The 11,441-nt window shown below is 36.6% G+C and overlaps 1 pseudogene; it reads right to left on the reverse strand.

Annotated features, from left to right (window-relative positions):
* Positions 1–4,032: 4,032 nt before the first annotated feature.
* Positions 4,033–4,965, reverse strand: LOC117283729 (annotated as a pseudogene).
* Between the last annotated feature and the right edge of the window lie 6,476 nt (positions 4,966–11,441).

The raw sequence follows: 11,441 nt of genomic DNA on the forward strand, positions 1-11,441 counted from the left end.
TAGATTAGTGCATAGTAAGAGACATCAGTCTAGTTTTAGTCTTTGGCAGGTGGAAAGACAGTTTCTCCAGCACCATTTACTAAAGAGTCTATCTTCCTTCCAGGAAAGGTGTTTGTCAAAGATCAGGTGGCTGAATGTGTTGGGAGTTGTTCCAATTAAACCATATTAAAACTAAGCACTTGAAAGCACTGTCAAACACTATTAAAAACATGCAGCAGAAGCCACAGCTGTTAAGAATGAATTTGCAGAAGGGCTGAGGATATAGCGCAGGGACTGAGCCTGCCTGGCAAGAGTGAATTTGCAAGTGAGGGTATCATGGTGCATGGCTGTAATTCCAGCACTCTAGAAGACTTGAGAAAGTTCAATTGTCAATACCAGCTTTGGCAATTCAACAACCTAGCAAAGACTCTTACTAAACCTTTAAAAATATAATACAAAGGGAATGGTGCTCACTGCAAAGCCATGGGTTCAGTTTCATAAATACAACTAAAAACCAAAAAAATTTCTATATGTATTTAAAATACAAAGCATCACCAAAGAAGTCTATAATTATTTGATTCAATGAAAATATTTGTTTGAATTTTTAGTACCAGAGATCGAAGTTGGGTTTTTATGTTTGCAAGGCAGGCAGCAGAACCACTGACCCAAAATCCCAGATGATAATTTCCTTTATTCCTTTTTTTCGTGTGTGGAACAGGGGATTGAACTTGGGTCCTTGGGAGGCAGGAGGCGGCAACACTGAGCTAAGTCCCTGGCCCCCAAAAATGATAATTTCAATAGATACATAACATTTCTCAAAATGGAAAACTACATAGAACAAAATATCTGTTAATAAAACAATATTTTACATTCTTTACATCAGAATAAAATAAAAATATTAGGGGATGATAAATAACCCAGGAATATATAACAGGAAGTCAAACAGTTTAATGTCCATAAATTCCTCAAAGGTGAAAAACCTAATCTGCTATAGTCAGTAAATTCATTCCATACATAAAGTGTTTGTTTTTATTTATTTATTTTTCAGATTCTGGGGGTGAAATCCAGCAAATCAGACACTCTGGGTTTTATACCACCACTTAGTTACATCCCAAACCCCCAAACCATCATGCTTTATAAGTATATCTTTACAGTGCATAACAATTGCTTTTATATGGTCAGTTAATACATGTACATTATACATTTTAATTCCCTCTCTCTCTCTTTCTCATTCCATACCCTCTCCCTCATTACCTCTTTCAATATTGATCCCCATCTCATTTGTCAAAGCTCTATTTTCATTTTTTCTTCAATATTGTCATTTTTAGGAGATATGAAGGAGAATACTAAGTTAAATTCACAGTAGCAGAATAATAAGTGCCAAAATTTACCACTTCCAGAAATGCACATTATTTAAAAAAAAATTTGGTACTGGGGAACAAATTTGGGTCCTTGTGCTTGTGAGGCAGGCAGCATAACCACTGAGCTAAATCCCCAGCCCTAATGCACTTTATTTTTAATGCCAACCTGCATGATATACAAAAGTACTGCTTTGAAAATCAAGGAAATCTGTTAAAACAAAGAGGAAAACTTGAAGCAGCATGAAAATAACCTATAGATGTGGAGTTCATTATTCAATCTTAACTTTAATAAGATCAAGTGGAAGCACATTTATGATATATAGTTTTTAGGATTACACATAGGTGTTTAACATTGTTTAGCATCAAATGGAAAAGACAGTTTTATGGTACAAAAATGATCAAATGTTGACACTGAAGACCTGGCTGCAGCAATCCAGTCCCTACCTTCAGGGTTACTACACCTCCTTCTTTACTCCTTGACTCTCTACTTCTGCCTTATAAGGAAATGTGTGATTGTTTTTAAAGCCCACCTCCCCCTGATGGTCCATTAAATTGTGCTCTTCTGAAATTCTCTTTTCACAAGAAGGGACATTCACCTGTTTCTAATGCAAGTTAGTCACAAATTCACAAAACAGAAAGTGCACACATGTTGAGGCTCATTGAGTCTGACACAGTTGAGTTCGCTGATGGAGCACGTATTTATCAAGTCAACCCACAGCAGGCTCTCGGCTGTTGTCTCTGGCATCATTTCTGGTTTTGACAAGTGCATCAGCTGTCAGTACCTGGGGCTGTGAAAGAGCAGCAGTGCTATTATGTGGCCACTTTAGTGTAAGTGATTCAGACTGCTCTGCTTCAGGGTTTTCTTTACCTTGGTAGTGCTGTAAATTAAAGGGAATTCTCTTTGCTGCTACTAATTTTTTAGGAAAAAAGTAATTTTCAGTGATGAGTTTCATATATGTCACACTCACACCAAGCCATCGATAATATTTAATTATGCCAATTCTAAACACAATGGCATTGAACATGGTGGATATAGTGTTTGCCCCCTAAAGACAGAGTTGCCCTTAATAGATCTCAGTAGTTCCTTCAAAAGATATAAACATCTGGTCCTGCACTTAACAATCAGATGGTCATTATGGTGCAGTAAGAGCTCCAAAAATACTTTCACTTGGAAACTGTCTGGGAGACATGATCACAAGGTTGCTTAGATACCAACTCTGATCTGCTGTGCTTAGGTAACTTGGCTTTTTATGAGAGTTTACAATCAACAGGAAGTTGCTAAAGCAAGAATCTGTACCTCAGGCTCTGCATCTGTGGAAACCAAGAAATAGAACTTTACTACTTAGCTTAAAAGAAGAACAAACTTGAGTCATTTGTGTGAAAATGGATGGACTGTGAGACCATAATGCTAAATGAGAATCAGGAGGTTATATATTGCAGTTTCTCTAATTTAAGAAGCCCAAAGTCAAGTATTTTAGAGTGTACAATAAAAGATAAATGTCAGAGACACAATGAAGTGGACTTTGTGGAGATGTGAAGGGGACCTGGAAAAGAGTATAAAGGGTGAATCAAAAATGATCAAAAGGCAATGGGCCTATGTCCCAATTTTCCATGATGAACATAATTATTATATGTTGCAAATGTATACTAATAAAAAGTCTGTGTTCAGAGAGTTGAAATCATATTTCATACATCACATTACATAGACACAAAAAATAAAATCTGCTATTAATCCATCTTAAATAGTGCATGGCTATTATACTAAACTCAGATCTACTTGGAACACCTCAAGGCTTTGAGATAATCTTTCAATGAAGAATTTAATAAAGCTAGTTTTTGGATTGCCAGATGGATTTGCAATGTTCTCCGTCTCACAGAGTATCAGAAATCTATGAACTGAGTTCGGAAGTAGAACCTGGCCTGTGATGAGTGAAGGCAGGTGGAAACCTGGAGTTTAGAAATCAGAGCCAACACTGGTTGACTGAACCTCAGAAAAATAGGAGAGGAAAAGAATGGAGCACAAACAGAGAGATTTATTTTGGGGGAGATTTTTGGAAAGAGAAAAGAGAATGAGACTGGATGGAGCAGGATAAGAGGTTGAAATAAGGATTTTATTTTACTTTTTCAAAGAAGCTTATATACTTTGACTACTACTGGCAATGGTCTAATTCAATTAAAAAGTGCTGCAGAAGACAGGAGAATCAATAGAACTGTGGCAAAGTGTGAATGAGTTCAATGCACAAATAGGAACATTGGTCTAGATTAAGTACATACAGAACTGAACACAGATCTCTCATGGAGAAACAGAAATTAAATCATCTTACGAAGAAAAAGTAACTTAAAGTCATCTATAACATAGCTGTCACTGGAACACCGCAAAGCCCAAATGGTTGACTATGGTAATTTTCCCAAGCATTTGCACACTCTGTTTCAGAGTCAAAGGATGTAATCTAATCACATGTTATTTTTAGAAATGAAGAGACAGTGCATGGAGAGTTGACATAAATTATAGAGGGACATGCAGCTACTGTGTAGCCAAGGAAGAATTAAAAAAAATAGTCTGGTTATACAATTGTCATTCTTCAGTATTCCATCTCTGTCTTCATGTGTTCAAAGTCGTTGGCCAGGATTTCTCAGTCACTTATTCTCTATTTCTCTCTGGCATGTTCTAGTAGTAAATGTACCTGGAACATTAAGGGAAAGACATTGTTCTAGAAATAAGTCTCCTTAAAGCCCCTATCATGTCCTTGTTTCTCAGGCTGTAGATGAAGGGGTTCATCATCAGGTGAGCACAGTGTACATTACTGAGGCTACTGCAATTTTTCTGGAGGAAACTGAGGTACACCCCAAAACCTGTCCCATAGAATAAGGAAACAACAATTAAGTGTGACACACAGATGGAGAAGCCTTTATACTTTCCACCAGCTGATGCGATTTTCAGGACAGAAGAGACAATTTGAGTGTAAGAGAAAATTATCGCAGAGATAGGAACAATGCCCAGCAGACCTGTCACCAAATGTACCAGGATGTTATTGATGAGGATATCAGAACAAGCAACTTGAGAATATGAGCCAGCTCACAGAAAAAAGTGGGGAATCTCCAGGTTTGTGCAGAAAGAAAGTCACAGGGCCATCAAGGTGCGGAGCATGGCATTGAGGACACTGATGAGAAAGGAAAGTAGAACCATCAGCCAACAGAGTTTGAGGTTCATGATGACATTGCATTTCAAAGGGTGACAGATGGCCACAGAGCGGTCATAGGCCATGGTTACCAGAATTCCATTTTCTAACCCAAGAAAAGCCAAGGCAAACCGGAATTTTGTGAGGCAGCCTGGGTAACTGATGGATTTACTATGCAACTGGATGTTCACCAACATTTTTGGCATGGTGGTGGTGGTGAAACAGATGTCAACGAAGGACAGGTTGGAGAGAAGGAAGTACATTGGGGTGTGCAGTTGGAAGCAATGGGTGATAACCAGGACAACGACACAGTTCCCAAGCACTGTGACCAGGTACATGGACAGGAAGAGTGCAAAGAATACAGGCTGTAGGTCTGGATCTTTTGAGAGTCCTAGGAGAAAGAATTCTGCAATTACTGAGAAGTTTCCTGGGTTCCTTTTATTCATAAATCTGAGAGAATAGATGGGAGCAATAAGGAAACAAAAATCAGCCAAAACCTCCTAATCTTGTCTATATTTTGAGACAAAATCAGCTACAGGATTTTCCTCACACTTACCTTTTCCCACTATCTTTCCTTTAACATTTGTTGCCCTCAATACTTCTTTTCCTATCCGAATTTTTATCTATATTTAATTTAAAATCCACACACATCAATTGCACATACATTTGGGGATTAAAGCTTTTTTTGAAGCAAGTATACCTTGTATGACTATCAAAATATTCATCTTGATAACATCAGCTAATCCGGAATGTAGCACATCCACCAAATCATCTGTTTACACGATTTCTTCAAGGTGATCATTTCAAAACCCTTTCTTCCAGCTATTTTAAAATATATATTTCGCTTTTGTTAACTATAAAAACAATTTCCTTTTCCACCCATTCTACTTCAAGTAGAGCCCCTTAGTAAGAATAAAACACAAAGGAAAACATATCTCCTCCATTAGCCTGTCTTCACAAATATAATTCTAGAAGAATATTTTCAGGGCTGTATATTAAAGTTTGGGGAAATGCAGTGTTTGGACCAAAGCATGTCTGCTTGATTTTGTAAGTAAAGGGTTATCGGAACACATTCGGTCTTGTTTGTTTTTTTTACAGTAGTTTCTCTGATACAAAAATATTATTCAGCACATGTCATAGAGGTAATATGGTCAAAAATCCCAAACTTTTTTACTATCTGGCTTTTCACTGAAACATTTTGACTCCTGATTGTCCAGAAGCTCAAGTAGGTTTAACCTTATTATTTCATATAGCACTTTCAGGTGAAAATGCATGGCACATTATCAGAGTATCTTCTAGTAATAATCATTGCATGCATCCATTATTTCATTAACAGTTAAAGATGGTAACACTTGACCACTTTAGTATAGATCGAATAGGAGAGAGGTGAATCATTACCTGCAAAACCACTTAAATATTAATAGTAGTCTCTATAATTAATATCCATGGACAGATTTAGAGAAATCTATTTGCACTTTTCCTTTTAGGGGTATCTCTTTTTTGTAGTTCTTTCCTATAATTTCCCCTTTCTCATTGTAATTTGTGCTAATAAACATCCTTTTTATATATGATAAGTACCCACCACTTTATTTATCTCAACCTAGATCTTTCATGTACATAAAATTGGGAAAGGAAAGACTGAGAATCTACCCTGGCTCAGGCCTTCCCTCCTATCATTCTGGTTCAGCCCTCTCAGTCTCTGATTCAGATACGCTGGAGACTCAGCTCTGGCCCCTGGAGAATTCCTCCTTGGATTAGCCCAGGAATTGCTTTAAATCTCTCCTATACACTATGGTTTTTTTCAGATTAATAAGAAATCCATCTTGGAATCCCAGAATAGACAATGAGGAATTAATCTGCTGCAGGCCGCTGGTAGTATCTTGCCCCCACCCACTTCTAACATCTATATTAGTGTCTGTGGGCAAATTTGTAGAATGAGAACTTCATGACCCGCTGAGGAGTGATAAGAAAATTGCTGGTAAATTTCAAGGATTCCATGAATTTCTCAAAATATTGCTCTAGTTGTTAGTAAGTTTGAGGTCACATAAAAAGGGAAGATTGATTAATAAGATCAGATTTTGCAAAGTGGAAATAACAGCACAATGCTGACTTTTGGAGAGGATCTGGATATATTTTTGAAATTCCTTCTCCTGGATTCTGATTTGTCTTATAGTTACAACAAAATAGGAGTGTTTAATTTAAATTTAAAAAATCATATAAAGCTAAGATTTCAATGTGGGGAAATGCTTTGAAGATGTGCTGTATGCCCATTGGTGTAACTTAACCATGTTTATTTGGAAAAGAAAAAGAAAATTATTTTTTACTCAATACTTACAAACTGTGTTTAAAATTAAAAAATAAATGGTATATGCTGTCAATGTCACAGAATCTGCCTCACGCTCTTATTAACTAAGAGTGAATTTCTATAATGATGTCCCAGGAGACAGAATAAAATATCCATAGCAGCATGAGTGCTATTGAATGGTGAAGGGAGCAGAACTTTAATCTATTTGAAACCTAGGTTTTCATGTATGCTAGGCAAGTGCTCTACTGCTGAACTACATCCCTAGCTCTTTTTATTTTTAATGTGAGACAGGGTCTTCCTAAGTTGTCTAGCCTGGCTTCAAACTTGCCATCCTTCTGTCTCCGTGTCCTGTGTGGCTAGGATCACAGCCATAAGCCACAAAGCCTGGATAACTAAGCCCTATGCATCATAACTTCATGCAGACACCTTTCCCCAGATAGAGGCAAGTGATGATAAAAGAATCATCCTCAAACATGAGACATGGGCTCAGCCAGGTGCAAATCCAGTCATAAGTTCCCCAACTTTAACTTGGATCTGTGACATAGGGAAACTGAGCAGACTTGATTGTCTCATTTATGTAGTGGAAATGCTGTGAAAATGTACAGAGATATTGCTGAGAAGAAAAGTAAGTGAAAAGCACAAAGTGCAGGGTTTGGCAAACAGAACCCTGTGATGACATTCCCATAAGTTTGTGTTCAGCTGTGAGCTACTCTGGTTGCTCTTGTGGAATGTGGAGGGTAATAGAAAAGTGAGGAAAGACAGACACAGGATACCCTAGGAACAATATCACAAGGTTGAGCCAAGCAGATATGTGCTCAAACCCCCAGTGCAAACCCTGATAAGTCAATGAAAGGGAAAAGTGAATGCCTCAATATAGGAATATACAGACTAAAGCATAGCTAGGCAATGATAGGCTATTTTAATATGATTTTAACAAAATATGTCACATTTAAGTTTTAATATTTATCAACTAAACATTTTACATTTAATTTGGTGGTAGATTATAAAATTATGTTATACAAATATTAATACAGAAAAGCAAATTATACATAACATGAGTATATAAGTTATGCAATATATTTATTCCTCAAATAATTATTATTCATTTTAAAAATTTTATAATGCATATTAGATACAAAACTTCATTCTGATGTATTAGTACAAGCATAGCATTTTGATTATTGCATTCCTTTTATTTTCCTGTCATCTTACCTTTTCTTTTACTATTATTTTTATAATGCTCTTCTTCAGTTACTTGAGAAGTATAAGGAGGAATGCTGAGGGGGGTAGCTACATTAGCCACCATGCTCAAAATTAAAATCCAAATATTTGGATACACTTGTTTCATATTTTAAAAGTAAAAATAATGCTCAGCTAATGTACTTTGCAGGTTGTTATAGTCCCATATGATTTTAATCCTGACCTTCACTCCCCAAGGTAACCAGGAGACTGAACTGCACATGTAGAATTCTCCTTTATGGTCTCATAAGCCATAAATATTATGATAGAACCACAAACACTCTGTGATTATGGAGCCTTCTATAACACATGTGTGTGTTGGTTATAAATGACGCCATGCTGTGTTTTTACTTCAGCACTGTAGTTTTTTTAGGTGAACACTATATTTACTACCATCCAAGTACAAACCAGGCCTGACCCTGCTTAGCTTCCAAGATCAGATGAGATTGGGCTCATTCAGGGTGGTATGGCCATAGACATAAATAATATATATACATATATATATATATATATATATATGTATATATATATATACACACACACACATATGATTGAACCTGGGACCTTGCACTTACAAAACAGGCAGAGGAAGCACTGAGCTAAATCCCCAGCATAGCACTACATTTGCAATGTTCCTCAATATTGATTTAAGCCACCATATGTTAATTTTAACACACATTCTTGCCTTAATCAGAATTTCTATTAGCCATATATTAATTTTATATACTACATTCACACATAAAAATAATGTTCCACAAAACATGGTTAATTTTAATGAAATTGCACAGTGGGAACTCTTAGAAAGTGAGAGGGGGCATAAAGCAATAGCATAAAGGAAACTTCTTGTCTCTGCTTGGAATTCATTATTATTTGTGAATAGGCATTGTTAACTAAATTTTAATAAACTTTTCTGAATCTATCTGGGGGAATTAATTATTAAATCTGGAAGGTGAATTCATAATTGTGTATTTCTGCTCACTGTGCAATTTTGGTTGTTTTAAAATATTTCATCCTATTTGTATGGAATTCTAATAAAGGAAGAGTGGGAAGGTAGTTCCTTGGGCTTCCATGAGCTTGACCTTCTTTTCTAGAATTCTCTCAGTCACGTATTAGTACAGAGTTGCACACTAGGGAGACTGAGGTTAACAGGAAGCTTGTGTTTAATCTGAAATGGCTGGAGGAGAATAACAATTTCTCACCAGAAAGAAATAAATGTAGGAGGCAATAGTTACTCTAGTTAACCTAATTTGTAACAAAATGATTACATGTTTTGAATTTTTATATTGTAAACCATAGATGTAAACCATTTTGTGCATAAACAGAAATATTATTTGAAGAAGGAACCAGACTTGAGTTTCATAAGAGTAAAAGCTGGAATCCAAAATGGTTCAACTGAACAGCCACTTTCCTCCACTTAAGCAGCAGCAAAAGAGTTAAGGAAGACAGAGAATGACAAAATATATTCAGAAGGGGCTGATTCATACTCAAGAGAAGGAATTTCTGGAATTCAGAAAACAGAGCAAGAGCTGAATATAATGAGAGCAGACCACAAAATCTGTGCTAAGAAATAAATACATAAAGTACTACAGATTAGATTAGAATATCACTTTTATTTTAAACCAGCAACCAGTGACTATTCTCTTACCTAGCAGGGTAGTGGCTTACAAAATAAAGACAAAGACAGAAAAGAATGAGAAAGAGATGGGAAAAATGGAAGGAGGGATGGAAAAAGGGAAGGATTGTGAAAGGGTAGGAGGGAGGAAGGAACAAAAAGAAGGAAAAAAGGAAGGGAGGGAGTGGGGAGGTAGGAAGAAATGGAGTAAGAGAAGGAGGGAAAGGACAGAAAAACTTTTTTCAATATCTTACTGTACTTTCTGGAAGAACTTCAAAATACCTGGAAGTTATCAGCTAGGAATTCTGAATGTCTTCAATAGATACTGAGAGATGATAGTGAAAATGTATCCTCAGGAAGGGTAAGTGGACAAGTAGGCAGTTAGCTCATAGGAGTGAGTTCTCATTTCTGGAAGCAGATTCAAGTGTGTGTTTCCTGTCTGAGCCCAGTTGCTAATAAAGTGGTCACAGGTTGAGTATTTTCAGTGTCTGTGGCCTTGAGGACTCAATTAACAAATCTCATTGCCTAGTGGTGCATTCTTATTTATCCCCCAAGGTAGCTCAGATCCTCAAGGCACAGACTGCAGAAGGGTGGAATTCATGAGTAAGTGATTTCCTGAACCTGAGAGTAAAAGCCGATACCATTCTTTTCCTACCACATCTCCTTTTGCTTCCAGGGTTCTCAGTCTTGGATGCAGGCTCTGACCTTTGCGCAGTGGGAGGAATCCTCCTTAGTGTAAAAGTCCTTTTCCTTCTGAGGTAGAGATGATCACTAAAGCACTGGTTTTAAAAAGTAAAATAAAATTTTAAAAATACAACAAAATAAATGTATGGCACTATTACCTACTAATCATCATAGTCAAAATGAAAAAGGCAGACATTATAATATGTTGGTAAGATAATGAGAGTTTAATTTGATGCACTTACTTTGGACCATCATATAGTGGTATTTGATATATGTGTCCATATCTATTCCCTTAAATATTGCACTCCTAAATGTGCACAGCTGTGCACTCAAAAGCCCACATGATAATGCTCCTTGTAATGCTATTGAGAAGATATTCTAGCTCTAACCAGGCATGGTGTTGTGCATCTGTAACCCCAGCTCATGGAAGGCTGAAGCAGCTGAATAAGCTGTTTGAGGCCAGCCTGGCCTACATAGTAATTTTGAAGCCAAACTGGACTACATAGTGCATTGTCATCTCAGAAAATCAAATAATGAAAATCCCTCGTACAAACAACCCAATGTCTAAACAATTACATGAATAAATTCTACATAGTCCTGCAGGAGGAATGGATGGAGTAATGAGAATAAGCTTTTGCTAAATGGGATAAGCTGTAGGAATCTCACGTGTAATATGTGGAGTGGAAGAATCTGGACATGTATAATTGCATACAATATATCATATAAAAGTGCATTATCACATAGAATTGTACTTTAAATTGGCCAATGTCACAACACGTAACACATTCTAATAAAGGCATTAAAATATTGACTAGTGAGTACTTATATGGAGATGGCAGAAATCATAGAACTAGTGACTAAAAAGCATCACTGAAGAGTGGATGATGGGCACGGATGATGCTTTATTCATAACCAGTGCATGCAGTGCTCTATACACATGCTCTACCCTGTCAAAACTTACAGAGCTATAAAATTCTATAAATATGACATGTTAAGGTAAAGAACAATGTATCTCAAAATATCACTGAATTCCAAACAGAATTTAGCCATTCATGATTCTGTTAGGATGATTCATTACAGAC

This window comes from Fukomys damarensis, unplaced genomic scaffold, assembly GCF_012274545.1.
Source record: "Fukomys damarensis isolate Sample0158 unplaced genomic scaffold, DMR_v1.0_HiC HiC_scaffold_30, whole genome shotgun sequence".
Taxonomy (NCBI): Eukaryota; Metazoa; Chordata; class Mammalia; order Rodentia; family Bathyergidae; genus Fukomys; species Fukomys damarensis.